This window comes from Equus asinus, chromosome 25 (assembly GCF_041296235.1).
Source record: "Equus asinus isolate D_3611 breed Donkey chromosome 25, EquAss-T2T_v2, whole genome shotgun sequence".
Classification (NCBI taxonomy): Eukaryota; Metazoa; Chordata; class Mammalia; order Perissodactyla; family Equidae; genus Equus; species Equus asinus.
Window position 1 is genome coordinate 50,320,961 of NC_091814.1, and position 5,799 is coordinate 50,326,759.

Here is a 5,799-nt window from a genome sequence, read left to right on the forward strand (position 1 = left end):
GCATTCTGCCAGCTGAAACTCCGAGGACTTTAAGAGTTCTGAAACTGTGCAAGAGGCTCTTATTCTGAAGTGCACGGTAACTCTGGAATGTCTTTACGGTAACAACGTTAGACACTTGCACACATATCATATAGATAGTTTAAAAATCCTTTTTATAATGGACATGACCACTGTTCATTAGCAAATTATTATATATGGATAAATAAAAAGAAGTTGAAATTACTCTTAACCCCATCATACAGCAATAACCATAACCACTGCTGACACTTTCGCATATCTTTCCAGATATTTATATATACATACATATACACACACAAACAAAAATGGAATCACACTCTAATTTGCGACTGGATTTTTCACTTTCTAGTATATCAATAACTTTATATTTATAGCAGCCTTTTTTCAGTGGCTGCATGAATTCCATTTAGTTGATGGATTAATTATCTATCTAACAAATATTCATTTCAAGGGTTAGGTACTGTATCTGGCATATCACTGTGCCCAAATGAATAAGACAGATTGTGTCCTTGATCTCATGGAATTTAGATTCTTATTATGGTCTGGTGTTCCTGGACTTGACAACTTCTGGATCCTAGCACACCGAGCTTATCTGTTCCAAGATGGCTTACCCTGCCCAGACCCATGTCTCATCTTGATCTTTCCCTTAGGTAGATGCTGGCTTGGATGAACCTAGTGGGACTTCTAAGATCTCCCTGTCTGTTGCTCTCTTTTTTGGCTTGGTACAGACCTGGATCACTTACCTTTGCTTGCAATCGCAGCTATTAGCACTAACATTAATTAGAAAGAGTAAATCAAGTGGCTACAAAGCCCTGTGCACTTTGGATATAGTCTAAAAGATGAAGGGAAAGGACTCTGTTCTTCAACCAACAAGACCAGTGAATCTAAGGACCCTGAGACGTTTCACATAAATTCATTCACCAAATATTTATTGAATACCTCCTAGGTACCAGACACACCAATGAACAAAAAAGACGAAACTCCTTGCCCTCCTGGAAGCTGCTTTCTAATGGGAGGACACAGAGAAAGAACTGATAAAACAAAATAAACAAGTATGTAGATGGTACTGAGTGCTATGGAGAAAAACAAAGCAGAGAAGTGGGCTCTGGAGTACAGGAGTGAAGGGCAGACTGACTATTTTAAATAAGGTTTTCAGGAAACCTCATTTTCCTGGAATTTCCCCAACTGAATTTGGTCATGATAAAAGGCTTTTTCTGTCTAATATATAGAACAACTCTGTGAAAAGAGTAAAAGACACAACAAAGGTGATGATCAATGACTAGGGAACAGGAGCTGAACGCATTTCTCAATTAAAAAGAAAAAAAGATAAATCACCTCATTGACAATTGGGTCACAGATTTTGTAACTAGCCTGTGAAAAATTCCCCAGTTGTATCTTCACTCTCCTTTCTTTAGTTAATTATAATCTCAATAGAAGTCCTGTCAGTAATCGTTGTACCTGACAAGTCTACAGAGAAAACAAAGCATGTGTTAGCAAATTTTTTAGCTGACTGAACCCTTGGACAAATGGTATGGTTCTCCCCCAGGAGGTGACTTATCTGGAGATGTTAATGTTCTTTTATGTCAAATTGAACATGTACCTGTGTCCACAGCAGCAGCCACCAGCTTAGGAGCAGGCATCTTCTTGACACCAGCACCAGCTGAGAAGCTTGCTCTGCAGATAGCGCTGGCTGGCAAATGGTACTTAGGAGGGCTCAGTACTGATAAGCCTCCTGAGGACAATGGGAGTATCCACAAATAAACCATAAAGCACACAACAGCTTTCCGTTAATGGACCTGTAGTGTCTATGTTTTTGCTATTATAAAAATGCTGTGATGAACGCTTCTCACGGAGATCTCTTCCACACTTAGCTAATCATATTCTCAAGACAAACACCCTGAAAGGGGAATTGCTGAGGGAAAATATACGCACACTCTCAAGTCTACAGTGCTCTTTAAACTTTAATGCATGTATGAAACTTAAAACTGCAGATGTGGATTTAATAGATATGGGGTGGGCCTCAGAGTCTATCTTTAACCAGCTTCTGGGTGATGCCAACACTGCTGGTTCTTGGACCACATCTTGAGTCACCAGTTTCTAATATGTTTTGACACGTTGTCTTCCAGGAAGCAGATACATTCTAATAGTATTTTATGTTTACAAAATAGTGCTTTAAAATGTAAAAATACTTTCACATACATTCATTCATTTGGTTAGTTCAGGGTTAACCAAGGCAAGGATAGGCATTATCACCCCTCCTTGTTTTACGAATGTGGAAACAAGCTTGGCTTGGCTACCAGGAAGTTCAGGAATAACAAGGATGGTAATGAGCGTCTTAAAACCTTGTCACATAAAGAGCCACCGAAGAAACTTTTGATGTTTGGCCTAGAGGATATATGTTGAAGAGTACATGATAATTACCTTCAAAAAGGCTGTTACATGAGGCCGGCCCCATGGCCCAGTGGTTAAGTACATGTGCTCCGCTTGGGCGGCCTGGGGTTCATAGGTTCGGATTCTGGGTGTGGACATATGCACCACTTGTCGGGCCATGCTGTGGTGGCATCCCACACAGAAGAACTAGAATGACTTACAGCTAGGATATACAACCATGTACTGGGGCTTTGGGGAGAGAGAGAAAAAAAAAGAGGAAGATTGGCAACAGATGTTAGCTCAGGGCCAACCCCCTCAGCAAAAAAAAAAAAAAAACCTGTTATATGGAAAAGGTCATATAAGCCTATTTTGAGTAGACACAAAAATCTATCTAGGACCAAATATGTGAATGTTACAGAAAAGCTGAACTTCCCTCAACAATAAGGAAGAACTTCTGGTTAACAATGCTGCACAAATATAGAATGGACTGTTGTGGAAGGTATGAATCCCCTGTCACTGTAAGTATTCAAACAGAGGCTAGATTACCACTTTTGGCGGATAATAGAGGGATTCAGGCAGAACGTGATAGTGAAGTGTTGCCAAAGATTCTGAGGTCTGAGAGCTGAGATTCTATCTTTATCAATTGCAGTTCCGAGATAGGCACAGGGAGCTGAGAAGGCTTTAGAGTGGATTGAAAGTGTGCAGGTTATTAGGGGAATGGGAGGCTGTCGGCACCATTCAGCCATCCACGTGGTTGGGGTCCTGCGGTACCCCCTGAACCATTCCTGGAAGAGTGCAAGCTCCCTTAATTTTGGCTACTCTCGTGAGAACAATGTATATATCAGCCTTGGTATCTCTTCCTCCTTCAATTTTAACTTTCCATTATATATTTCAACAGAAAAACTTCTTCCTAAAACCATGAGAACAGGAATCACAGAGCCAGGAGGACAAGTTCTCTCACTAAGTTCCTTTAGAGCTTAGGCAAATGACAAGCTAAACTAGTCTTATTATCCCTCGACCATGACTCACTTTTTTTCTGTTTAGATGAACTCATCTGTGTCTCCTGTGTGCTGTGTGTAGTCCCATCCCTTCTGTATTTCTGGAGCAGTTCTCTTTAAAAGTGCTCCCCAGGGAGCTTCTGGATCAAGAGGGTGAACTGAGCAAGCACGTTTACTACTCCTCCCAAAATCTCGTTGAAGTGGTAGGAAAGTTATACAAAAGGAATAAATTGATGACGGCACTGAGAAAAGGAAATGTTCTATGGACTAGATTTTTAAAAAACAGTTGTATTGAGATATAATTCATATGCTATATAATTCACCAATTTAAAGGGTACGATTCCATGGTTTTTAGTATAGTCACAGAATTGTACAACCATCATCACAACCAATTTGAGGACGTTTCATCATCCCCAAAAGAACTCCTGTACCCATTAGTAATCGCTACCCATTTCCCTCCAGCATCCCTCAGTCTCAGGCAGCTGCTAATTTACTTTCTGTCACTCTACATTTGCCGATCTGAACATTTTATATAAATGGAATTATACAATTATAATTATACAATAATTATACAATTATTCCATTCCATTTTGTGTGACTGGCTTCTTCCACTTAGCATAATGCTTTCAAGGTTCATCCATGTTGTAGCACATATTAGTACTTCATTCCTTTTTATTGCTAAATAATATTCCATTGTATGGATACCCCATTTTATTTATCCGTTCATCAGTTGATGGACATTTGGGTTGTTTTTACTTTTTGGCCATCATGAATAATGCTGCTATGTGATTGATGTGCAAATTTTTGTGTGGATGTATTTTTCATTTCTTTTGGGTAAATATCTAGGAGTGGAATTGCTAGGTCATATGGTAGCTCTATGGTTAGCATTCTGAGAAACTGCCAAACTGTTTCTAAAACAGCTATAACATTTTACATTCCTACCAGCAATTTATGAAGGTTCCAATTTCTCCATATCCTCTCCAATATTTGTTATTATTTGTCTTTTCGGTTATAGCCATCCTAGTATATGTGAAGTGTTCTCTTATCGTGGGTTTGATTTCCATTTTCCTGAGGGCTAATGATATTGGCCATCTTTTAATGTACTTAGCAGTTGTATATTTTCTTTGGAGAAATGTCTATTCAGATCCTTTACCAATTTTGCCTTTTTATTATTGAGTTGTGAGAGTTCTTTATATATTCTAGGTGCAAATCCCTTAGTTACATGATTTGCAAATATTTTCTCCCATTCTGTGGGTTGTCTTTTAACCTTCTTGATGGTGTCCTTTGAAGCACATAAGTTTAATTTTGATAAAAGACAATTCGTCCATTTATTCTTTTTCGTTTGTCGCTTGTACTTTTGGTGTCATATCTAAGAAGACTTTGCCTATCTGTGGACCAGATTTTGATGAAATTTTTGTCAGATGGAATTTAGATGAGATCATCTTGACAAACCAGAGTAGAAGCCATGGCTCTGAACGCATGGGAGAAGGCTGGACCAGAGATGGGAGATATGTTTACTAGTGGAGGTATGAGAGGCTCCATCAGGTCAACCATTTATGTAGTGCTTATTATTTACCAAACATTACCTAAATTTTACAGGGATTAACTTGCTTGATCATTACAACAATCCTCTGAGAGAGTAAGTCTTGTTAGCTACATTTTATGAGTGAGAAAGCTGATACACAGAAGAATTAAGTAAAATGCTGAAAATCACACAACAATGAGGGCTTAGAATCTGGGCCATCTAACTCCACAGGGTGTGTTCATAATCACTGCAGCAAACTACCTCTAAGCCCTAAATTCAGAAGTGGCAGATGTGGGGCAAGGAGTATATTGTGGGACTCTAATCAAGGTAATTAGTTAAATGAGAGTTTATGAAACAGCTGTGCTGGTTCTTCTTCATGTTTTTACCCATCACCTCCCTGCATAGAGACTGGGAGCCCCAGTATTTGCTGGATTAATTCTAATTAACAGGATAAAATTCAAAGTCCTTAGAATAATATGTTCATTCTCATAGTCTACCATATCCTTGAGTTCCTAGACTTCATTGTCATGTAACTTTTTGCCTTTCCCTCTAACTTAGCCTTTTACAAAGAGTCTCACAGTTATTACTTTTGAAAAATGTAGTCTGACACTTTTGTCTGTAACTGGAATACTGTGTTTACATTTAAACTATATCTACCATTCTACCATCTATATTCTATGTGCCTCACCTGTTTTATTTTTCCTTTTCTCCTGTTGTGGTTACTTTTGAATTGATAAAATACATTTATCCTTCCTTTTCCCTTAGCTTGTTTGTTAAATTGTCATCTACTATTCTTTTAGGAGTTTCCCTAGAGATTACGATATGCATCCTTGACTTCTTAAAGTTTATATTTGTATTTTTACTACTTCCCAGCATCAGGTCTACACA